The 26,872-nt window shown below is 45.7% G+C and overlaps 1 long non-coding RNA gene across 1 annotated transcript; it reads left to right on the top strand.

Annotated features, from left to right (window-relative positions):
• The first annotated feature begins 22,605 nt into the window (after window positions 1–22,605).
• Window positions 22,606–26,466, top strand: LOC142921538 (uncharacterized). Its single transcript, XR_012939526.1, has 2 exons — window positions 22,606–22,830; window positions 26,035–26,466. It is a non-coding gene; the product is annotated as an uncharacterized LOC142921538 (long non-coding RNA).
• Window positions 26,467–26,872: the final 406 nt, after the last annotated feature.

Below are 26,872 nucleotides of genomic sequence, written 5' to 3'. Positions count from 1 at the left end.
TAAATATCTGCCACTGTTGTGTGTCATGAGCAGGAATCTAATTTGGGTCACCGGGTTACGGAGTGCAGTGCGATAGCCACTAAATCACCGCTCCCCACTCGTACACAACGGCAAGAACAAAGATCCCCGGTAGAGCATTAACAGACTCTAGGGGCAAGTGCTGTTAGCGAGCACCTATGAAGGCTGGCACGGCACACGAGGGGGGTGGGTAGCCAGCACCGTGCCCGGCCGCCTTTGTATCCCGAGTGGCGATGCTCACATCACACTGGGTACTCATTTTTAGGCTGAGTCGACCTAGGGAAGGCCCAGGACCGGTTCAGATAATCGTCACTGGCGGTGTTGGCCGTGAGCGGGAAACGAACCCGGCTCTCCGGGTTCGTAGCGCAGTGTAGCGCTAACCGCTGCCCTACCGCTCGTACAAAGATACGTTTAAACACTCGCACGCAAATACACATTCTGTTTGACTAACACTTCTTTCAAACCTTACGTAGCCAAACATTTCCGTTGTAGAGTTTCTGGATAATGTCTGGAATTACCACAATTTTGACCGTGACACCAACATGCAATGACCAATGCGTTATGAGTGACACAATACTCTGTTTTACATCCGCTGTGAAGCAGAACAGCGCATAATGTGGTGAATGTTACTGGGGTGGCCAGGTGTGCCTGTTGGATTTGAACTTTGAACCTCTGCAACAAATAGAGAATGCGCTACCATGTTCCTGGTTCTTTCAGTAAAGTCACGTAGATAGAAAACAAAAAATAAAAGATTAAAAAAATTAATACAAATAACAAATAAAAATACATTTTAAAAAATAAGTTGATGATAAGATGCCATGGGTCGACTGACTCAGATGACTGGCCAATGCACCGCCTTTGCCCCCCACTACACACAAACACAGTGTGTACACACAGTGTGTGTACGTACACACAGTGTGTACGTACAAAACGAACCCGGCTCTCACACACAGTGTGTACGTACATACACTGTGTACACGTACACTGTGTGTGTACGTACATACACTGTGTGTACACTGTGTGTATGTACACACACAGTGTGTGTACGTACACACACAGTGTGTACACACACACAGTGTATACACAATAATGTCCACGTTGTTGTTGCTGAGTTCACGCACCCAAGGGAGGGGGCAATGGAAAATGAATCTAAATCAACTTAAACTCCATCCCCGCTCTGTGACGTCACCACTCAGCTAGACCTCATCGGCATGAAGTGCCAACGGGAGGTGTAACTCGTTAGTGACGTCATGTCACCAAAGGTATTCACACTCCCCCAACCCCATCCACGGCGCTCTTGAGCGTGACGTCACCTCCGCTTGGGTCACTGCCGATATCAATCCAGTGCCAATCCTTATTTGGGCAAAGGTACGCCCAGTGACTGGCGGTTCATTAACATAATGTGTTCGTTGAAGCCGTTGAGTGTTTATTGCGACGGGTTCAGCAGCCACGCCCCATCACTCGACATAATTTATTTAGTTACAGAGCCGCTCATTGTGGGAGGGGCGTGTCTCTTACCCCGGAAGTGATGTCATGTTACCTGCTTATGCGCGTAACGTCGAGAGGTAACAGGAGGTTGCCGATCCGCGCTTGCACTGAAATCCGAGGTGAGAAATTATCATGGTGGTGGTGGTTGTTGTTGTTAATTACCAAGGTAGAGCCTCTCTCTCGTAGGGATGTCAGTTGAGTAGCAGCGAGCATGGGAATCGATGTCCAGGTTGGAACTTTACAACGCGGGGCCTAGCCACGCGGGGCCTTGCCTCCTGCCCTCGCCTGATTGCATTCACTTTAATTATCTCGCTTAAGTTTAATTTGTCTTCACCCGGCTCGCCACTTTGTAACTTTGTTTTATTGTAAATATTCACGCAGTTTTTATTTTCTTTTGTTAGCAGGCCAAGCCCGCTTGAGCTGCTATACCGCTCTTGTTATCAGAAGCGACCTGCCCACAACAACACAAGGTGAGGCTTTGTCAACGTGTGTGAATGTTTTGACTTAAAACTTTGGTGACTGCAGGAATTAATATTCTTGGTTCTTTCGGTAAAGTCACGTAGATAGAAAATAAAATAAAAATAACAATAAAATAAATGAATAATTCCAAATAAAGCAAAAAACTGACGTCGTGTTGATCGTAACACAAGTGGTCTTTATTTATTTAATGTATTATCTGTTATTGTTATTTTCTGTCTGCGTAACTTTACCGAAAGAAACAAGAATACGTGTGTCAATGTCTATCGGTCAAAGACACTCAGCGGAGAGACGCGCAAACTCCAAATATACAGCAGGCGTCAGGGTCGGGATCGAACCCACGACTTCCTGTAGACCAGGTGAGGTAGTTAACATCTCACCACGTTGATCCTCGATTAATTACTTGGTGGAGTGAGGAAGCATTCATGCCAAGCAGATGGTGGCCAGGCGTGATTCTAGACACGCCACCGCCTGTTTACCCATTGACAGTGTACAGTTTGTGTTTGAAGTAACGTCTATTAACTCTGTTGAACACGGAGGTTATATCATAGCAATAGTTTACTTTTGTTTTCCTCTGGAACTCTTTATAAGAATGGAAACAGGAGGTGAACACAGCACACACATTCAGCTGAAGTCGGAACTGTTCATCCCAGCATTCAAGGACATCTGAGCCTGGATTCACACCTCTAAGTTGCGATTGAACGTTAATTTATGCATTTCTGCCTAACACAAATAGTATTGTTTTCAACACCCTTTGCTATGTCAGCTGAATTTAGCTCTCATAAATATTCCTTTTGTAGCCAGACAGCTGAAATTGTGTGCTCGGAGTTTTGGGTGAACATTCATTTTGAAGATACGAGGGCTTCCAGGCATGTTTATAACCATTTGCCCTCTCATTGTGTGCCATAACAGCCCGTGTGATGAATTTGGGAAACTTTTTACTACATCCTGAATATATGAATATAGACGTGTAAGTCACATGTGACTATATATGCATTCCTCTGTGCCTCGATACTGTCGTGTAGATGGTGTGGATATTATTTTTTTCTGTCTTCAGCTGACGCTTCCTCTGACGCTTCCTCCGCAGAATTGGTCTGATGGAGCAAATGCACTCAGCGCAGCTCGGTATGACAAGTCATCAATGCGACCAGTGTGCATACAGGACGGATCGGACTGGAAATTTGACACGGCACCAGAGAACTCACACAGGAGAGAAACCCTTCAAGTGCACTGTGTGTGGGAAGGCATTTACTTGGCCATCTGTTCTTCAGACCCACCAGAGAACACACACAGGAGAGAAACCCTTCAAGTGCACTGTGTGTGGGAAGGCATTTTCACAGGCATCTGTTGTTAAAAGACACCAGAGAACACACACGGGAGAGAAACCCTTCAGGTGTACTCTGTGCGGGAAGGCCTTTGCACATTCATCACATCTTCAAGTACACCAGAGAACACACACGGGAGAGAAACCCTTCAAGTGCAGTGTGTGTGGGAAGGCATTTGCACGGCCATCAGTTCTTCAGACCCACCAGAGAACACACACAGGAGAGAAACCCTTCAAGTGCACTGTGTGTGGGAAGGCATTTTCACAGTCATCTGCTCTTAAAACACACCACAGAACACACACGGGAGAGAAACTCTTCAAGTGCAGTGTGTGTGGGAAGACATTTTTAGATTCATCTGCTCTTAAAAAACACCAGAGAACACACACGGGAGAGAAACCTTTCAAGTGCAGTGTGTGTGGGATGGCATTTTCACGGTCATCTGCTGTTAAAACACACCAGAGAACACACACGGGAGAGAAACCTTTCAAGTGCAGTGTGTGTGGGAAGACATTTTCATATTCATTTGCTCTTAAAACACACCAGAGAACACACACGGGAGAGAAACCCTTCAGGTGCAGTGTGTGTGGGAAGGCATTTTCAGATTCATCTACTCTGAAAAAACACCAGAGAACACACACAGGAGAGAAATCCTTCAAGTGCAGTGTGTGTGGGATGGCATTTTCACGGTCATCTGCTCTTAAAACACACCAGAGAACACACACGGGAGATAAACCCTTCAGGTGCAGTGTGTGTGGGAAGGCATTTCCAGATTCATTTAATCTTCAAAGGCACCAGAGAACACACACGGGAGAGAAACCCTTCAAGTGCAGTGTATGTGTGAAGGCATTTTCACAGTCATCTGCTCTTAAAAAACACCAGAGAACACACACGGGAGAGAAACCCTTCAAGTGCACTGTGTGTGTGAAGGCATTTTCACAGTCATCTGCTCTTAAATCACACCAGAGAACACACACGGGAGAGAAACCCTTCAGGTGCAGTGTGTGTGGGAAGACATTTTCAGATTCATCTACTCTTAAAAAACACCAGAGAACACACACGGGAGAGAAACCATACAGGTGCAGTGTGTGTGGGAAGACATTTTCAGATTCATCTACTCTTAAAAAACACCAGAGAACACACACGGGAGAGAAACCCTTCAGGTGCAGTGTGTGTGGGAAGACATTTTCAAATTCATCTGCTCTTAAAAAACACCACAGAACACACACGGGAGAGAAACCCTTCAAGTGCAGTGTGTGTGGGAAGGCATTTCCAGATTCATATATTAAAACACCAGAGAACACACACGGGAGAGAAACCCTTCAAGTGCAGTGTGTGTGTGAAGGCATTTTCACAGTCATCTGCTCTTAAAACACACCAGAGAACGCACGCAGGAGAGAAACCCTTCAAGTGCAGTGTGTGCGGGAAGGCATTTGCACATTCATCAAATCTTGAAGTACACCAGAGAACACATACGAGAGAGAAACCCTTCAAGTGCAGTGTGTGCATGCAGGCGTTTGCACAGTCATCTGATCTTGTAAAACACCAGAGAACACAGAAGCATCAGAAGATCCACAAGGAGTGCAGTCTGAAATCAGCTTGTGAAAGTCAAAGTGCCACCATGAGCCCATCCCTCATGAAACACGAACCGGAAGAAAATCCCACCTTGGACACTTTTAAAGTTATCGAGGTGAAATATGAAGAAGTGATGGTGAAGAGGGAAGAAGTGATGAGCGAAGAAGTGAAGGTGAAATGTGAAGAAGTGATGGTGAAGAGGGAAGAAGTGAAGGTAAAATGTGAAGATGAAGATTCAACTCCAAAATGGGACCTTCATATCGATGGAGGCAACGTGAAGCAGGAGGAGAATTCTGACTGAGGCAGAGTGAGGCAACTCCCAGCAGTTTGTGGAAGTGGAGATGTGGATGGACTTCCTCCTAGACAATACAAAGTCAAGTGGAGACCCGGTAGATGTGTAAGCCAGAGACGATGTCGCTACAATAGATGCACCTTTGTCACAGGCCTTCAATGACAAGAACGTGAAGTTGGACACTCAGTTGCTAGGTTCAACCTGCAGAGTAAGGGCGGCCAGTCTTTGTGGACCTGTGGGTTGGGTAGATCTTTAACCAGGAGCGAGAGACAATAAGCTCCCAATCATTCACTATGTTATAATAATTGCATTTACACGGTGCTTGCTTAATCGCCTCAGCAACTCGGAGTTTTGTGTCGTACCTCGTCTGAAACACTCGAAGAGCATCCCCAAAGTAGCAGCTGCCTGTGTGGCACAAGGTGGTGGCCCTGCACCGGCCTGCATGTGGACAAGAGCCTGTCAGTAGGGGGCGATGATTGATGCGTCATCTCAGTTGTGTAGTTTGTAGGCAATTTTGATTCGAAGCTGTCGTGACTGCAGGAATCCACACCCTTGAGTTATTTTGGTAAAGTCACCACGTGGGTAGAAACATAACAGATCACGGCGTTTAGATCACAACACAAGCAATCGTCATCAGGTGGGACAACCACAGCAAGAGAAACTGCTACTCCAGCTGTTTCTTCTTGTTGCTGCTGTGCTTGTCCCACCTGATGACGATTGCTTGTGTTTCCATCGAAACGCCGTGATCTATTATTTGTAGCGTAATGTTTTGTATTTGCTACATTTTGACCCAGACGCCAGCATGCAACGGCCTACTCGTTTTGAATGACGCAACAATAGTACGTTGTACATACACGGTTAAGCAGACGGTGCGTATTTGTAAAATAACTTCTTGTTAATACGATGTAACGTGATGCAGTCAATTTCGCTGCGGTAATTCAATGTTGTTAATATGCCCGTCAATGATTTAGAATGAATACTTGTTTGATTGTGCGCGTGCATATAACATTTTGTCTGAGGGTCAAACATTGAATAAGTGATGTTAGGACAAAGTGTGTGTGTGTGTTTGGAAGTAACCTGTACAGAGAACTCAGGTGAGACCCGTTGTTCTTGTGATACAGGTCAAAGGGTGTTTTGTGTTATAAGAAGCGTCTGCCTCTGAAGCAACTCATCGTCTTTGAAATAGGGAGCACGCTCGGATCATTCATCAGTTACAAGGCATACCACTTAAAAGTTACACGTATAGGAGGAGGTACATTCTCTACAACACGAATTGTAGTTTTGTCTTACGTGTTGACGTAGATTTTGTCTAACTGGGACTAGAAATGCGCCTTGCTGATTCACGTCTCGATGTTCGTAACCTATTGGTTGAAGCAAACCCCACTGCTGTTGTTGAGACGCTGTGCACCAATAATGGTCCGACACATTGACGGCCTTCAGGCCAGGAAAGTCACAACATTTGCACACGAAGGACGCATTCACGCAAGTACCCCATGCTCCGTTTTGAAGTTTTAAAATGAAACATCTTTGAATTGTGTTTTGAATTAGATGATTTTATTTCTTCATTAAAAGCTTGTATCAATTTACATGTGGAAGACTTAATTGAAAGGACATTTCATGTGAATTTTCTCTCGTCGTTAAGTAGATGGCCTTGCCGGGGGTTCGGTTCGATGCGGACTTTCACCTGTTTGGGATTGCGGGATCGAGATAAGGCGACACTGAGCTGGCCGTGCGAGAAGACCGCCGTCTGCAGATCGATTCCAACGTAATCGAACGTCTGTCCCTGCGCCTCCGTCGTCCATGCAGGGGGTGCGTAGGTTTGCAGCGCCCCCTGCATGAAAACAACGGAAAGTGCAGCGTTCATCACAGATAGATAAAGTTGTGCGCTTATATTTAAAATGTTATTCTTTTATAAGGTGATGTTGAAATCGGAAAGTGTTTGGCCAGTTGATGATTTCAATCAGATTTATTCATTTATTATACACCACATATCCGAGCTTTTGTGGTCCTGTTGAGCTCAAGTTGGAAAAAGTCCGTGACTATAACTTCGCTCAATATTGTAAACGTGTTTCTATTATTTAGTTATTGTTTAATACAAACTTCTTCAGATAATGGGTTTCAAGATGTACTTGAATGGCACGTTCGTTGTTCCGGTGTTTAATGGCTTGGACGTCATGGCAAATGGCTTCCAAGGATGTGGAAGTCAATGGTGGATGATAATTTGACATTTCGGTGTTGATTTGGAGTAGATTGTTTAACTGTTGCATACCAGGTGGTGAAATGCTTTGCCGAGTACCTGAACTGTTTGACCAAGTGAATTCATGAAGAGTTCGATACGAGTTTGAGCGTCAATATTCTTGCGGAACAACAAAGGTCGGATATTTTAAAGATTCCTGATCGTACGTTTATTGCGACAACGTTCACGGGGAACACGTGTGGAGGAGAGTTCCGGGTGAAGTCTCCCCTTACCTGGCAACCATGGTGGCTGTCCGCTGATCACTCTCGCTCCGTCACAGCTACGAGCTGTAGGGACGGGACGCTCCACCCTGGCGCTGTTTTAATTCACAGCACCAAGACTGGAGAGCCTCATCCCTATAGTGCCCTCCTGTTGTGCCGCATCATTTACCACGTAACGAGGCAATGTTTTCATGAGCAGTGCGTTCCACTACACACTCACACGAGCGAACCATGTGCAACAGTGTGCGTACATACAGACAGGAACAAACACGCGGGTGCACATACACACACGAGCGCTTACTTGCAAACACGGACGAGTGGAGATGCACGCACTAGTGTGGTCACCACCTGGCTAGCTACACTAGTATACTAAACTATACACTACACTATACATTATACTACTATACACTACACTATACTGAACACTATTATACACTACACTATACACTATAATATACACTACTATACAATACACTATTATACACTACACTATACACTTATACACTACAATATGCACTACTTTACACTACACTATACACTACACTATACACTACTATACACTACACTATACACTTATACACTACAATATACACTATTATACACTACACTACTATACAATACACTATTATACACTACACTATACACTTATACACTACAATCAAAACTACAATATGCACTACTATACACTACACTATACACTACACACTACTATACACTACACTACTATACACTACACTATACACTAAGCTATACACTACTATACACTACACTATACACTACACTACTACACTATACACTACACTACTATAAACTACTATACACTGCACCATACACTACTACATACTAGTGCTGCACTAGTCCCCACACTGCAAAGACAAAGGCTCCCCAATGTAGACTGACGCATCCACAGACCCACACGTGGACCCACGGACTCGCACAGAAACCCACGGACTCATCGACTCCCACTGGGCGTGCGCTGTTAGCGAGCACCGGTGAGGGTCGCAATGGAACAACACCAGGGGCTGGTGTGGACAGAACCACGGCTGGCCGCTCGTCTCTCCAATTCTGATGTTAGCACCCCCACCCACCTCACCACCTCCTTAATTATGGCTGAGTCCACCTAAGTGACGCTCGGGACTGCTTCAGGTAAGGGGCCGACCTTAAATGACGTCACGCGATTTTAGAGGATTTTTGACCCCCGCCCCCATCGTCACACGACGTCACAAAATCAGACCCCTCCCTCAAATATGACGTCACAAAGCTCTCCCCCCCACCCCCCCAAAAAATAAAACATGCTTCAAATCACTTTAAACTATTGTCATTGTAGTGCGTTGTTAATGTGGCGCTGCATACTGATGTTGTAGGTAAAAAACATTTATTACAAAGTCTAATTAAGTAGAACGTATTCTTAGTTTTTTCGGTAAAGTCACGTTGAAGAGAAACAACAAAATAACAAAATATATATAAAACAATAAAAAATTCTCACGACGTTTCGACCATAACTCAAACGTCGTGAGAATTTTTTTTTATTGTTTTATATATATTTTGTTATTTTGTTGTTTCTCTTCAACGTGACTTTACCGAAAAAACTAAGAATATGAATTACTGCAGTCACGAAAGCTTTAAATCAAAATTTAAGTAGAACGTGTTTATATTTATTTATAGTTGCGCAATTTGATGTGACGTCACTTTTCTCAAACCCCCCCCCCCCCTTGTCACACATTGTCACAAATGTCTGACCCCGCCCCCCCCTCTAGGTGCGTGACGTCATTCACGGACGGCCCCTAATTGTCGCTGGCATTGGCCTTGAGCGAGAATGGCGCAGCGCCGCTAACCGCTACGCCGTGATGGTGCCCTTACCTGCCTGAACGGAGACGCGGTCAGACGATGGGTGAGCCGTTGGTGCGGGCAGGACGAGTGATCTCGGGCGTACCTCCTGACGTGGAAGGCGAGGGAGGTCGGAGTGCGCGTGTGAAGAGAGACGGCAAGGGGCGGGAGGAGAGGGGGGCGATCGGACGGAGCGGAAGCAGGAGGACGAGGGCAGGAGAGACAGCGGAGCCGTGGAGGAGTCTGGGCGCGCTTGATGGTGAAAGTTGACGTGGACGCACGCTGCAGAAGAGAAGAAAATCTTCACGCTCGGCGCCACACACAGCCAGACGTAGCTCACCTCATCCGTCTTGCTGACGATGTGAAGGACGACTAGACTCTGATTGTCTTGTAGCTCTGTGGAAAGAAGGAGAGGTGTCAGGTACCACTAGTCAGTATACCTGCTGTAATCATAGCAGGTACCACCACAGCAATATGCACTGCTGTTATCATAGCATAAAAAAATATAACAATACTATCATAGAAGGTTAACTAAACGAGCATACATTTTTAACTAATTTAGGATAAACATTAAACTTAATGAGTATGGATAAATATACTGCATTAGCATACAGATTAAAATTAATTAGCATACCAAAATTAGCATATGACAACTGTTGACCAATCGCTGCGCACCATCGCCGGAGACGCTCCCAGGTTTGCCTCTCGACCAATCGGATCGCTGCCCCCCCCCCTCCCCACTTTGGCACGCGGCGACCAATCAGATCGCGGGAGGACGCTACCATTTTTAAAGCCCTACACGCTGAACGCCGCGCGCCCATGTGCGTGTGAGTGTTTAGTTTTGTTTAATTATTTTAATCATTAAAGTTCGCGAGTGTCAAGGTAAGCTACGTTGACTTTTTTTTTAAAGCATTTTCTCAAGAGAACCGTTGTTGCTGCTGCTGTTGTTGTGAAAGGCCCGGTACACCCTGAGGCCTTGCCTAGACTAGGACAGCCTTGATGTCACGTGGGTCCACACTTTTTGCTTCTTTCGGTGAAGTCACGGAGGTAGAAAATACAATTTATTTATTATTTAAATTATTTTATACCTACGTTAAATTTAATAATTTTTATTAAGTTAATTGAAACTTATTTTATACCTACGTATTTTTTTGTAAATGAATGAGTTTTTATAATGTAATTAAAATTTATTTTATACCCACGTTAAATTTAATTTAAATTGTAATAAATTAAATTTTATTTCATACATACGTTAAATTAAATTGAAATTTTTTTATAAATTAAATTTATTTAAATGTATTTTATACCTACGTTTAATTTCAATTTTTAATAAATTACATTTATTTTATACCTACGTTAAATTAAATTTTTAATAAATTACATTTATTTTATACCTATGTTAAATTATTTTTTTTAGTAAGTTTGTTTAATTTAAATTTATTTTATACCTACGTTAAATTAAATGTTTTAATAACTAAAATTTATTTTATTTTAATTAAATTTATTTTATACCTACACAGGTACAGTCATTTTAACTGCTCTGACTGCTACAAGCTAAGTGCGGCCTGGAAGCGTATTATTAAGTAATACATTTTACAATTACAATTCCTTATAGAGGAACCCCATACTAATGAACTGACTACGTATCTATATAATTAAAAGACCACACGCAGATATCGCAAAAGCGGACACCGTTGTCAATGACACCGATTGCAATACGTCACCAAAGACGACACAATTTTAATTTGACCCCCGGGTCTGATCGCGTTAACTGTGCAGGTGGCGGGTCGAGAGGTGACTTGCACGTGTGTGCAGCTTGTTGAATATTGACGTGCGATGACTTGTGGAGAGGAAGAATGATGATGATGGCGATGCAAGTCTTGAAGTCTGACGTTGTTCTCCGAGTCGTGTAGCCTACCGCGTGCGACTTTGGGGATTGCATAATGTCATTTTAGTTTCCTCTGTGGAACTTTTTTATTTTGTTGATCCTAACGATGTAACTAACGTAGGGCGGGCTTGGGAGCGGCGTTGACGATGTGTTTTGGCGTTACACCAACCAGCACCTTTGCATTCAGAAATTGGAGGTGCTTTGATTGTTACAGCGAGGTGGAATCGTCACCGCCATCGTCATGGGTTTAAGTGGGCACGGAGCCCGTCAAGGGAATGGGTAGGTAGAGGAATGGGGTTGGAGAGTATACACAACTTGCATTTCTAGTCATTTCAACAATTTATGGGCATGCGAATCATTAACAGTATCCTGATTGATGAGCAAAACAAAATCATCAATTTATTGTCATAAATGAGTCCGAAATATCAATAGTCATGCTCAAAACTGCATTCCTATTGTTATAAAAATCATTGTACCCCCATTCATGATGACAATTCCAATATGGTCATTATGATGCTCAGCATTACACTTATATTCTCAGAATCATGAACATTTATTAAAACAGCAGTATGCTCAAAATGCAAATTTACCAATTTCAACATGTACACAATCAATTCCAAGAGTCTTATCAAAGTAAGTCCTATGTATCGTGGTGTTTTCATGCTTATCCATTATTTGCCCCCCACCCAAAAAAAAATATATACAAAAGTCTATTTTTATAATGTTTGCATGGTGTACAGTCTGGAAATTACCCACATGGCAAATTTCAAGCTTGGTGCGTATCGGGAAGTACGCTAAACATTTTGAACAGACGCACACATTCACAACTTGCCTTTGATATATATGTAGATTGGTAATAAATTGTTAATTTAACTACTTTCATGTTGATGGATTGGAAATAGGAATAGCACTGGCTCACCACGGGGCTTATCGCGTGGTATCTGGGCACTTCATTTGAAACGTAAACCCCACAGTTTGTGAGTACAATTCCTCGCAAGTTGCGTCCACAGAGACAGACAGACAATGACGTTTCTAGGTAAGAGTAAGAAATGAATCTACGTGTCGAGGAGAGACGAGAGAGCCAAGAGGTCACCTCGGGAGACGGGGCGGCGCGTCAACCTTAGTCACGTGACGGAAGCAGTGTGGGCGTGCCGTGCGTGTGTGTGTACTGTGTGTGTGTACTGTGCGTGTGTTTACTGTGCGTGTATGTGTACCGTGCGTGTGTGTGTACCGTGCGTGTGTGTGTACCGTGTGTGTGTGTGTGTACTGTGCGTGTGTGTGTGTACTGTGTGTGTGTACTGTGTGTGTAACGTGTGTGTGTGTACCGTGTGTGTGTGTACCGTGTGTGTGTGTGTACTGTGTGTATACTGTGTGTGTGTACCGTGTGTGTGTACCGTGTGTGTGTGTAACGTGTGTGTGTGTGTGTACCGTGTGTGTGGCGGTAGTCTAGCGGTTAGTACGCTGCTCTACGAACATAACGACCCGAGTTTGATTCCCGCTCACAGCCAACACCCAGTGACGATTATTTGAACCGGTTCTGGGCCTCCCCTATGTCAATTCAGCCTCAAATGAGTGCCCGGTGCGGTGTGTAAACATCATTACTGGGGAGACAAAGGTGGTCGGGCATGGTGCTGGCCACCCACTCCCTTCGCGTGCCGTTCTGGCCTTCATAGGTGGTGCTGCTACTTGCAAACTGCACTTGCCCCAACAGTCTGTTAAGGCTACATGGGGGATCTTTGTCTTTGTATCACCACCCAGGAGTCACGGAGCTTTTGAGGCTCCGAGCCACGTGGGGATCCACAACAGCGTGAGGCGGTGCCACTCACAGGTGAGACGCAGGGATATGTGATTTCTAATCGATAGCCATCCGTCGGTTAACCCATCGCAACTGCTGAGTCTGTCACGCGACTTCCTCCTTCCAGCGAGCCTTTGACACTTCACGTGGCCTCAAAGTGTACACAGTGTGTACGTATACACAATAATGTCCACGTTGTTGCTGAGTTCACGCACTCAAGGGAGGGGGCAATGGAAAATGAATCTAAATCAACTTAAACTCCATCTAGATTTAAAGCTTTCGTGACTGCTAGGATCCATACTCTTTGGTTATATTGGGTAAATAGAACCAAAGAGTATTAAACTCCATCCCCATGACCTCATCGGCATGAAGTGGCAGCTAATGACGTCATGTCACCAAGGTATTCAGCCCTCCCCCGTCCACAGCGCTCTTGAGCGTGACGTCACCTCCGCTTGGGTCACTGCCGATATCAATCCAGTGGCAATCCTTATTTGGGCAAAGCTACGCCCAGTGACTGGCGGTTCATGAACATAATGTGTTCATTGAAGCCGTCGAGAGTTTATTGTGACGGGTTCAGCAGCCACGCCCCTTCCCTCGACATATGGGCCGGGCTCATTAACATAATTTATTCAGTTACAGAGCAGCTCGTTGTGGGAGGGGCGTGTCTCTTACCCCGGAAGTGACGTCATGTTACCTGCTTACCCGCGTGACGTCGCGAGGTAACAGGAGGTTGCCGATCCGAGCTTGCACTGAAATCCGAGGTGAGAAATTCTCATCGTTGTGGTGGTGGTTGTGGTGGTGGTGGTTGTTGTTGTTGTTTACCAAGGTAGAGCCTCGCTCTCTCTCGTAGGGATGTCAGTTGAGTAGCAGCGAGCATGGGAATCGATGTCCAGGTTGGAACTTTACAACGCGGGGCCTAGCCACGCGGGGCCTTGCTTCCTGCCCTCACCTGATTGCATTCACTTTAATTATCTCGCTTAAGTTTAATTTGTCTTCACCAGGCTCGCCACTTTGTAACTTTGTTTTATTGTCAATATTCACGCAGTTTTTATTTTCGTTCTTTTGTTAGCAGGCCAAGCCCGCTTGAGCTGCTATACCGCTCTTGTTATCAGAAGTGACCTGCCCACAACAACACAAGGTGAGGCTTTGTCAACGTGTGTGAATGTTTTGACTTAAAACTTTGGTGACTGCAGGAATTAATATTCTTGGTTCTTTCGGTAAAGTCACGTAGATAGAAAATAAAATATCAAATAACAGATAATAATTTTTCTTTTTTAAATGAAGCAAAACACCCCACAACGTTTCTATGGCAACATTAATGTTGAAGATGCGAGGGCTTACAGGAATATTTATGACATTTGCCCTCTCATTGCGTGCCATGACAGTGCTGTTTGCACAGTCACACATAGTCACTGTAAGATGTTTTTCTCGGTCGTGTTTTTGTATTTTTGCTTGTTGTGGTTGCACCCGATTCAAGAGCCGAATGGCTCACGGGACTATAACCAAAATAAATCAAACTGAAAATCAAAAAACTGAAACCGCGTGATGAATTTGGGAAAGTTTTTCACTGCATCTCCAAATATATATAAAAGGCAAAGTTGTGATTGTGTGTGTTGTCTGTTCAAAATGTTTAGCGTACTTCCCGACATGCAACAAACTGGAAATTTGCCATGTGGGTACTTTCCAGACCGTACACCATACAAACATTATACAAATACACTTTTGTGTTGTTTTAAGGGGAGGGGGGGAGGTCAATAATGTATAGATTTTTTGCACGGCAAGTGAGCTGTGACGTCACATCTGTCACGTGACCCTCGCACTTGGAAGCGTCACGCATTGTAGTGTAGCGGTTAGCGTTGTCTGTGTGTGTGTCTGTGTGTGTCTGTGTGTGTGTCTGTGTGTGTGTTTGTGTGTGTGTGTCTGTGTGTGTGTGTGTCTGTGTGTGTGTGTGTCTGTGTGTGTGTTTGTGTCTGTGTGTTTGTGTCTGTGTGTGTCTGTGTGTGTGTCTGTGTGTGTGTGTCTGTCTGTGTGTGTCTGTGTGTGTGTCTGTCTGTGTGTGTCTGTGTGTGTGTCTGTGTGTATCTGTGTGTGTGTGTGTGGAAGCGTAACGCATTGTAGTGTAGCGGTTAGCGCTACGCTGCGCTACGAACCCGGCGACCCGAGTTCGATTCCCACTCACGGCCACCACCGGTGATGATTATTTGAACTGCTTCTGGGCCTCCCCTAGGTCGACTCAGCCTCAAACGAGTAACTGTTGTGGTGTGAACATCGCCACTGGGGAGACAAAGGCGGCCGGACGTGGTGGATCCAAGTCCCGGGCGAAGCCGGGTAGTACAGCTAGTCATGAATACATGAATGAATATAGACGTGTAAGTCACGTGTGACTGTATATATTAATTCCTCCATGGCTCGATACTGACGTGTCGATGGTGTGGATATTCTTATTTTCTGTCTGCAGCTGATGCTGGTCTGATGGAGCAAATGCACTCAGCACAGCAGCTCGGTACGACAAGTCAACAATGTGACCAGTGTGCATACGGCACGGATCGGACTGGAAATTTGACACAGCACCAGAGAACTCGCGCAGGAGAGAAACCCTTCAAGTGCACTGTGTGTGACAAGGCATTTTCAGATTCCTCGACTCTTAAAAAACACCAGAGAACACACACGGGAGAGAAACCCTTCAAGTGCACTGTGTGTGGGAAGGCATTTTCACAGTCATCTGCTCTTAAAATTCACCAGAGAACACACACGGGAGAGAAACCCTTCAAGTGCAGTGTGTGTGGGAAGACATTTTCAGATTCATCTGCTCTTAAAACACACCAGAGAACACACACGGGAGAGAAACCTTTCATGTGCAGTGTGTGTGGGAAGGCATTTTCAGATTCATCTACTCTTAAAAAACACCAGAGAACACACACGGGAGAGAAACCCTTCAAGTGCAGTGTGTGTGGGAAGGCATTTTCAGATTCATTTGCTCTTAAAACACACCAGAGAACACACACGGGAGAGAAACTCTTCAAGTGCAGTGTGTGTGCGAAGGCATTTTCAGATTCATCTCATCTTCAAAGACACCAGAGAACACACACGGGAGTGAAACCCTTCAAGTGCAGTGTGTGTGGGAAGACTTTTTCAGATTCATCTACTCTTAAAACACACCAGAGAACACACACGGGAGAGAAACGCTTCAAGTGCAGTGTGTGGGAGGACATTTTCAGATTCATCTACTCTTAAAAAACACCAGAGAACACACACGGGAGAGAAACCCTTCAGGTGCAGTGTGTGTCGGAAGACATTTTCAGGTTCATTTGCTCTTAAAACACACCAGAGAACACACACGGGAGAGAAACCCTTCAAGTGCAGTGTGTGTGTGAAGGCATTTTCACGGTCATCTGCTCTTAAAACACACCAGAGAACACACACGGGAGAGAAACCCTTCTTGTGCAGTGTGTGTGGGAAGACATTTTCTGATTCATCTGCTCTTAAAACACACCAGAGAACACACACGGGAGAGAAACCCTTCAAGTGCAGTGTTTGTGGGAAGACATTTTCACGGTCATCTGCTCTTAAAAAACACCAGAGAACACACACGGGAGAGAAACCTTTCAAGTGCACTGTGTGTGTGAAGGCATTTTCACAGTCATCTGCTCTTAAAACACACCAGAAAACACACACGGGAGAGAAACCCTTCAAGTGCAGTGTGTGTGGGAAGGCATTTTCACAGTCATCTGGTCTTAAATCACACCAGAGAACACACACGGGAGAGAAACCCTTCAAGTGCAGTGTGTGTGGGAAGGCGTTTGCACGTTCATCTGCTCTTGTAACACACCAGAGAACACACACGGGAGTGAAACCCTTCAAGTGCACTGTGTGTGGGAAGGCATTTTCACAGTCCTCACATCTTCAAGTACACCAGAGAACACACAGGAGAGAAACCCTTTAAGACACTGTGTCTGGGAAGGCATTTGCATGGCCATCAGTTCTTCAGACCCTCCAGAGAACACACACAGGAGAGAAACCCTTCAAGTGCACTGTGTGTGGGAAGGCATTTCCACGTTCATCTGCTCTTGTAACACACCAGAGAACATACACGGGAGTGAAACCCTTCAGGTGCACGATGTGTCGGAAGGCGTTTGCACATTCATCTACTCTTGTAGAACACCAGAGAACACACACGGGAGAGAAACCCTTCAAGTGCAGTGTGTGTGGGAAGGCATTTTCACAGTCAACTGTTCTTAAAAAACACCAGAGAACACACAGGAGAGAAACCATTCAAGTGCACTGTGTGTGGGAAGGCATTTTCACTGTCATCTGTTCTTAAAAAACACCAGAGAATACACACTGGAGAGAAACTCTTCAGGTGCATTTTGTGTGGGATGATGTTTGCACAGTCATCAAATCTTCAAGTACACGAGAGAACACACACGGGAGAGAAACCCTTCAAGTGCACTCTGTGCGGGAAGGCGTTTTCACAGTCACCACATCTTAAAGTACACCAGAGAACACACACGGGAGAGAAACCCTTCAGGTGCAGTGTGTGTGGGAAGGCATTTTCACGGTCATCTGTTGTTAAAAAACACCAGAGTACACACATTGGAGAGAAACCCTTGAGGTACACTGTGCAGAAATGCATTTTCACAATCACCACATCTTAAAGTACACCAGAGAACTCACATGGGAGAGAAACCCTTCAGGTGCGCTCTGCAGGAAGGCGTTTACACATTCATAAAATCTTCAAGTACACCAGAGAACACGGAAGCATCAGAAGATCTGCAAGGAGTGGAGTCTGAAATCAGCTTGTGAAAGTCAAAGTGCCACAATAAGCCCATCCCTCATGAAACAAGAACCGGAAGAAAATCCCAGCTTGGACACTTTTAAAGGTATCAAGGTGAAATATGAAGAGGTGATGGTGAAGAGGGAAGAAGTGATGGTGAATAGCGAAGAAGTGAAGGTGAAATGTGAAGATGAAGATTCAACTCCAAAATGGGACCTTCACATTGTAAAGCAGGAGGAGAATTCTGACTGTGAGTCAGAGTGAGGCAACTCCCAGCAGTTTGTGGAAGTGGAGGTATGGGTGGACTTGCTCCTAGACAATACAAAGTCAAGTGGAGACCCGATAGATGTGTAAGCCAGAGACGATGTCGCTACAATAGATGCACCTTTGTCACAGGCCTTTAATGACAAGAATGTGAAGTTGAACACTCAGCTACTAGGTTCATCCTGCAGAGTAAGAGCGGCCAGTCTTTGTGGGCCCGTGGGTTGGGTAGATCTCTAACCAGGTGCAAGAGCCAATAAGCTTCCAATCATTCACTATGTTATAATAATTGCATTTACATGGTGCTTGCTTAACCGCCTCAGCACCTCGGAGTTTTGTGTCGTACCTCGTCTGAAACACTCGAAGAGCATCCCCAAGTAGCAGCTGCCTCTGTGTGGCACAAGGTGGTGGCCCTGCACCAGCCTGCATGTGGACAAGAGCCTGTCAGTAGGGGACGATGATTGATGTGTCATCTCAGTTGTGTAGTTTGTAGGTAATGTTTAGAATTTGCTACATTTTCACTCAGACGCCAGCATGCAATGGCCTCGTTTTGAATGACAATAGCATGTTTTACATACACTGTGAAGCAGAATGTGCAACTTTTTTTTAAAGCTTCTTGTCAAGACGATGTAATGTGATGCAGTATATTTCACTGCAGTAATCCAATTTTGTTAATATGCCTGTCAATAATTTAGAATGTATACTTGTCTGGTTTTGTGCATTCTTGTAACATTTGATCTATAATGGTCAAACATTGAATAAGTGATGTAAGGACAAAGTGTGTGTGTGTTTGGAAATAACCTGTACAGAGAACTCAGGTGAGACCCGTTGTTCTTGTGATACAGGTCAAACAGTGTTTTTGTGTTCCACGAAGCGTCTGCCTCTGGAGCTCATTGTCTTTGAAATAGGGAGCACGCTCGGATCATTCATCAGTTACAAATCATACCACTTGAAAGTTACACGTATAGGAGGAGGTACATTCTCTACAACACGAATTATAGTTTTGTCTTACGTGTTGATGTAGATTTTGTCTAACTGGGATTAGAAATGCTCCTTGCTGATTCACGTCTGGATGTTCGTACCTATCGGTTGAAGCAAACCCCACTGCTGTTGTTGAGACGCTGTACACCAATAATGGTCCAACACATTGACGGCCTTCAGGCCAGGAAAGTCACAACATTTGCACACGATGGACGCATTCACGCAAGTACCCCATGCTCCGTTTTGAAGTTTTAAAATGAAACATCTTTGCATTGTGTTGTGTTTTGATTTAGATTATTTTCTTCATTAAAAGTAAATTTTACATCTGGAAGACTTCGTTGAAAAGGACATTTCGTGTGAATGTTCTCTCGTCGTTAAGTAGACGATGGCCTTGCCGGGGGTTCGGTTCGATGCGGACTTTCACCTGTTTGGGATTGCGGGATCGAGATGAGGCGACACGGAGCTGCTGGCCGTCTGCAGATCGATTCCAACGTAATCGAACGTCTGTCCCTGCGCGTCCGTCGTTCGCATGCAGGGGGCGGGTGTAGGTTTACACCGCCCCCTGCAGGAATACGACGGAAAGTGCAGCGTTAATCACGGATAAAGTTGTGCACTTATTTTTTAAATATTATTCTTTTATAAGGTGATGTTGATATCGAAAACTGACACATAGCTGGCATGCCATAAATATGAAATTAACTCTGCTTATTCGAATCAATGTATTCATATATGTTGATGAACTGTTTTCAAGCAGATTTTGTGTCTCTAACGGCAACTACAGGGACCACGTTATTGTTTAAAAAAGTCTTTGATTATAACTATAATTGCCTACAATTCGTCATGTGTAGCTTCTTTAGACTATAATTTATTCACTACCCAAATTGTATTTACTTGAAAACATAGAGCTGATATTTATTCTTGGTTATTTCGGTAAAGTCACGTAGAAGGGAAACAAAATAACAAAAATATAAAACAATTAAATTCTCACGACGTTTCGACTGCAACACAAGCAATCATCATCAGGTGTCACACACAGGCACACACACAGAGACTCAGGCACACACAGAGATACAGGCACAGTGTGTACACACACAGTGTACACACACAGTGTACACACAGTGTACACACACACAATGTAGACAGTGTATACACACAGTGTACACACACAGAGTACACACACACAGTGTATACACACAGTGTGTATACACATAGTGTACACACACACAGTGTATACACATAGTGTACACACAGAAACAGTGTGTACACAAAGAAACAGTGTGTACACACAGTAATGTCCACGTTGTAGTTGCTGAGCTCACGCACGCAAGGGGTCTCTGTTCAAGAGATGGAGCAATGGAAAATGAATCTAAATCAACTTAAACTCCATTCCCGCTCTGTGACGTCACCACTCAACATGACATCGCTGTGAAACGCCAGGGGGAGGTGTGCCTCGCTAGTGACGTCATGTCACCAAGGTATTCACCCCACCCCCGTCCACCGCGCCCTTGAGCGTGACGTCACCTCTGGTTGGTCACTGCCGATATCTGTTCTGGTACAATCCTTATTTGGGCAAAGCTACGCCCAGTGACTGGTGGCTCATTAACATAATGTTTTCGTGAAAGCCGCCGCGAGTTTATTGGGACGGGTTCAGCACCCACGCCCCCATTCCTCGACATATGGCCCGGGCTCATTAACATAATTTATTCAGTTACGGAGCCGCTCGTGGGAGAGGAGTGTCTTGTACCCCGGACGTGACGTCATGTCACCTGCAGCTGCCGCGTGACGTCACGAAGTAACAGGAAGCGATCGCTTCGCTCTTGCATTGAAATCCGAGTTGAGAAATTATTATCGTGTTGGTGGTCGTGGTTGTGGTGGTGGTGGTTGTTGTGGTTGTTGTTGTTTACCAAGGTAGAGCCTCTCTCTCTCGTAGGGATGTCAGTTGAGTAGCAGCGAGCATGGGAATCGATGTCCAGGTTGGAACTTTACAACGCGGGGCCTAGCCACGTGGGGCCTTGCCTCCTGCCCTCGCCTGATTGCATTCACTTTAATGATCTCGCTTAAGTTTTATTTGTCTTCACCCGGCTCGCTACTTTGTAACTTTGTTTTATTGTCAATATTCACGCAGTTTTTATTTTCTTTTGTTAGCAGGCCAAGCCCGCTTGAGCTGCTATACCGCTGTTATCAGAAGCGACCTGCCCACAACAACACAAGGTGAGGCTTTGTCAACGTGTGTGAATGTTTTGACTTAAAACTTTGGTGACCGCAGGAATTAATATTCTTGGTTCTTTCGGTAAAGTCACGTAGATAGAAAATAAAATGAAAATAACAGATAATTATCTTTTTTTAAATGAAGCAAAACACCCCACAACGTTTCTATGGCAACATTAATGTTGAAGGTGCGAGGGCTTACAGGAATGTTTATGACATTTGCCCTCTCATTGCGTGCCATGACAGTGCTGTTTGCACAGTCACACATAGTCACTGTAAGATGATTTTCTTGGTCGTGTTTTTGTTTTGTTGCTTGTTGTGGTTGCACCCGATTCAAGAGCCGAATGGCTCACGGGACTATAACCAAAATAAATCAAACTGAAAATCAAAAAACTGAAACCGTGTGATGAATTTGGGAAAGTTTTTCACTGCATCTCCAAATATATATAAAAGGCAAAGTTGTGATTGCGTCCGTCTGTTCAAAATGTTTAGCGTACTTCCTGACATGCAACAAACTGGAAATTTTGCCATGTGGGTACTTTCCAGACTGTACACCATGCAAACATTATACAAATACACTTTTGTGTTTTTGTTGGGGGGGGGGAGCTCAATAATGTATAGATGTTTTGCACGGCAAGTGAGCTGTGACGTCAAATCTGTCACGTGACCCTCGCATGTGGAAGCGTAACGCATTGTAGTGTAGCGGTTAGCGTTGTCTGTGTGTGCGTCTGTGTGTGTGTGTCTGTGTGTGTGCGTCTGTGTGTGTGTGTGTCTGTGTGCGTGTCTGTGTGTGTGTGTGTCTGTGTGTGTGTGTCTGTGTGTGTGTGTCTGTGTGTGTGTGTGTGTGTCAGTGTGTGTGTCTGTGTGTGTCTGTGTGTGTAAGCATAACGCATTGTAGTGTATCGGTTAACGCTACGCCATGCTACGAACCCGGTGACCCGAGTTCGATTCCCGCTCATGGCCACCACCGGTGACGATTATTTGAACCGCTTCTGGGCCTCCCCTAGGTAGACTCAGCCTCAAACGAGTAACTGTCGTGGTGTGAACATCGCCACTGGGGAGACAAAGGCGGCCGGACGTGGTGGATCCAAGTCCCGGGCGAAGCCGGGTAGTACAGCTAGTCATGAATACATGAATGAATATAGACGTGTAAGTCACTTGTGACTGTATATATTCATTCCTCCATGGCTCGATACTGACGTGTAGATGGTGTGGATATTCTTATTTTCTGTCTGCAGCTGACGCTGGTCTGATGGAGCAAAGGCAGTCAGCACAGCAGCTCGGTACGACAAGTCAACATTGCGACCAGCGTGCATACAGCACGGATTGGACTGGAAATTTGACACAGCACCAGAGAACTCACACAGGAGAGAAACCCTTCAAGTGCAGAGTGTGTGACAAGGCATTTGCATGGCCATCAGTTCTTCAGACCCACCAGAGAACTCACACAGGAGTGAAACCCTTCAGGTGCAGTGTGTGTGGGAAGGCATTTTCACGGTCATCTGCTCTTAAAATACACCAGAGAACACACACGGGAGAGAAACCCTTCACGTGCACTGTGTGTGGGAAGGCATTTCCAGATTCATCTACTCTTAAAATACACCAGAGAACACACACGGGAGAGAAACCCTTCAAGTGCAGTGTGTGCGTGAAGGCGTTTGCACATTCATCTACTCTTGTAGTACACCAGAGGACACACACAGGAGAGAAACCCTTCAAGTGCACTCTGTGCGTGAAATCGTTTGTACGTTCATCTCTTCTTGTAGTACACCAGAGAACACACCCGGGAGAGAAACCCTTCAAGTGCAGTGTGTGTGGGAAGGCGTTTGCAGATTCATCAAATCTTCAAGTATACCAGAGAACACACAGGAGAGAAACCCTTCAGGTGCACTCCGTGCGGGAAGGCGTTTGCACAGCAACAACAACTTAAAGTACACCAGAGAACACAGAAGCATCAGAAGATCACAAGGAGCGGAGTCTGAAATCAGCTTGTGAAAGTCAAAGTGCCACCATGAGCCCATCCCTCATTAAACAAGAACCGGAAGAAAATCCCAGCTTGGACACTTTTAAAGGTATCGGGGTGAAACATGAAGAGGTGATGGTGAAATGTGAAGAAGTGAAGAGCAAAGGAGTGAAGGTGAAATGTGAAGATGAATATTCAACTCGAAAATGGGACCTTTACATCGACAGAGGCAACGTGAAGCAGGAGGAGAATTCTGACTGTGAGGCAGAGCGAGGCAACTCCCAGCAGTTTGTGGAAGTGGAGGTGTGGGTGGACTTCCTCCGAGGCAATACAAAGTCAAATGGTGACCCGGTAAATGTGTAAACTTTGCGTTTTAATAATTGTGTTTTTTTTATTTTATTTTGGGCACCTTTATAATACATGCCACAGGACCCGCACGAGCTTAATCCGGCACTGTCCGGGATACCGTTCCAGTGCCCAACCAGGCTGCTGAAAACACCGCGGGTGGAGTTGAGGGTGATCGGTGGAGGGTGTGAAGGGGTTATCAATTCTAGATTTAAAGCTTTCGTGACTGCAAGGTGCTATTCGGTAAAGTCACCTGATGAAGGCTGCTTGTGTTGTGGCCGAAACGTCGTGATTTTTTGTTTTGTTTTTTACCTACGTGACTTTACCGAATAGAACCAAAGATTATGGTGTGAAGGGGGCGAGTGATGCTGATGGGCGGTGAGGTGGTCATCCGAGAGGATGCCCAGTGGGGAGACGAAGCAATGAAATCGCTCCACGTGTCAGGTGCTGGATGGATCACCGCACAGCGGCATCGTGGGAGGTGGCGACGGCACGGGGAGTCTCTACCCGCCAGTGGATTGACCGTGGCTGATGGTAACGATGACGATGATGGATGTTGCTCACTCAACTCTGCGACGTACGAAACGCCGAAGACGCACGGCGATGTGCGGGGTGTTCAGCGGCACGGTGGAGCCGATGGCCTCCTTGCAGCCGCTGTACAGTTGACGCACGACGTGGAGCAGGGAAGGGAGCACGCTGTCCACTATGTCCTCACTGTGGCTACTGCACAGCTGACCCATAGCCTGCAGTAGGGCAGGGAGCACGCTGTCCACTATATCCTGGCAGCTGCCGCTCAGCTGACCCATAGCCTGCAGTAGGGCAGGGAGCACGCTGTCCACAATGTCCTCACTGTGGCTACTGCACAGCTGACCAATAGCCTGCAGTAGGGCAGGGAGCATGCTGTCCACAATGTCCTCACTGTGGCTACTGCACAGCTGACCCATAGCCTGCACTAGGGCAGGGAGCACGCTGTCCACTATGTCCTCACTGTGGCTACTGCACAGCTGACCCGCAGCGTGCAGGAGAGGAGTCGGCGCGCTGTCCATGAGCCAAGACATCCCGGGGGGGCCAGGCTGGGCCGTCCCTCTCCTGTCCGTCTGCGTGGCCGCTGGTGAACATCGGTCCCCAGGTGGCGACCGCTGCCGGTGGAGAGACGTCCTTCACGAGTCCCGAGTAGTTGTTGATCGTGGTGGTGGTGGCGTTGGAGCCGTTGATGTTCGAACCCCCACGCCGAGATCCTCCGAGGAGTTCCACCACCGGCTGCGTGAGCAGCAAAACCACAGTGAGCACAGCCGTGAAGATCGCCACGCTGGTGGTGGTGGTGGCGAAGTTCTCCGCAGAGCTCGAAGTGGAGGAGCAGCGTGGGGCGAGGTGGTTGCCTCTCCCGGAGCCGACTCCACTCTGGTCGCTCCAATAGATGCACCTTTGTCACAGGCCTTTAATGACAAGAATGTGAAGTTGAACACTCAGCTCCTAGGTTAAACCTGCAGGGTAAGAGCGGCCAGTCTTTGTGGACCTGTGCGTTGGGTTAATCTCTAACCAGCAGCGAGAGCCAATAAGCTCCCAGGCATTCACTCGGTTTTAATAATTACATTCTAAATTTGAAGCTTTCGTGACTGCAAGGATCCATACTCTTTGGTTCTATTCGGTAAAGTCACGTAGGTAAAAAGATAAAATAACAAAAATCACGACGTTTCGGCCACAACACAAGTGGCCTTCATCATGACAGCACGGTCCCTTCACCTGATGAAGGCCACTTGTGTTTTGGCCGAAACGTCGTGATTTTTGTTATTCAATTATTCCACTTATATGGTGCTTGCTTAATCGCCTCTGGCAATTCGGAGTCTTGTATCGTCTCATACACACGAAGAGCATCCCCAAGAAGCAGCTGCCCCTGTGTGGTACAAGGTGGTGGCCCTGCACCGGCCTGCATGTGGACAAGAGCCTGTCAGTAGGGGGCGATGGTTGATGTGGCATCTTAGTTGTGGAGTTTGTAGGCAATGTTTCGAATTTGATAAATTTTGACCCAGACGCCAGCATGCAACGGCCTACTCGTTTTGAATGACGCAACAATAGTACGTTGTACATACACGGTTAAGCAGACGGTGCGTATTTTTTTAAAATAGCTTCTTGTTAATGCGATGTAACCTGATGCAGTATATTTCAGTGCAGTAATTCAATTTAGAATGAATACTTGTCTGATTGTGTGCATACATGTAAAATGTTGTCTATAAGGGTCAAACATTGAATAAGTGATGTTAGGACAAAGCGTGTGTGTGTGTTTGGAAGTAACCTGTACAGAGAACTCAGGTGAGACTCATTGTTCTTGTGATACAGGTCAAAGGGTATTTTTGTGTTTTCAGGAAGCATCTCCCTCTGCAGCAACTCATCGTCTTTGAAATAAGGAGCATACTCGGATCATTAATCAGTTACGTGGCACACCACTCAAAGGTTACACGTAGAGGAGGTTCATTCTCTGCAACACGAATTGTAGTTTTGTATTACGTGTTGACGTAGATTTTCTCGAACTAGGACATAAAATGCTCCTTGCTGATTCACGTCTGGATGTTCACGACCAAGAGTTGAAGCAAGCCTGACCGCCTGCGGCACCCCTCACAACCATTTGCGGCCTTGGGCCAGGAAAGTCACGAAAAAAATTGCACGCGAACGACGCCTCCACGCAAGCTCCCGATGCTCCGTCTTGAAGTTTGAAAATGAAACAGCTTTTAATTGTATTATGTTTTGAATTGTATAGTTGTATTTCTTCATTAAAAGCTTATTCATTGAAAACGACATTTCGTGTGAGTTTTCTCTCATCGTTAAGTAGACGATGGCCTTGCCGGGGGTTTGGTTCGATGCGGACTATCACCTGGTAGGGATCGCGGGATCGAGATAAGGCGACACGGAGCTGCTGGCCGTCTGCAGATCGATTCCAACGTAATCGAGCATCTGTCCCTGCGCCTCCGTCGTTGGTACAGGGGGTGCGTGTCTCCGTTGTGGAGTTTCTGGATAGTGTTACTGGAATTGACACAATTTTGACCGTGACACCAACATGCAATGTGCGTTGTGAGCGACAGTGGTTTGTTTTACATCTGCCGTTTAGCACACTGCGCATGTTGTGGTGAATGTTACTGGGGTAGCCAGGTGTGCCTGTCGGATTTTAACCTTGAACCTCTGCAATAAATAGAGAATGTGCTACCA

This window comes from Petromyzon marinus, unplaced genomic scaffold (assembly GCF_048934315.1).
Source record: "Petromyzon marinus isolate PM22_M1 ecotype Great Lakes invasive population unplaced genomic scaffold, UKy_Petmar_22M1.pri1.0 PM_G_Scaffold_81, whole genome shotgun sequence".
Classification (NCBI taxonomy): Eukaryota; Metazoa; Chordata; class Hyperoartia; order Petromyzontiformes; family Petromyzontidae; genus Petromyzon; species Petromyzon marinus.
This window is presented reverse-complemented; position numbering and strand designations above follow the sequence as displayed.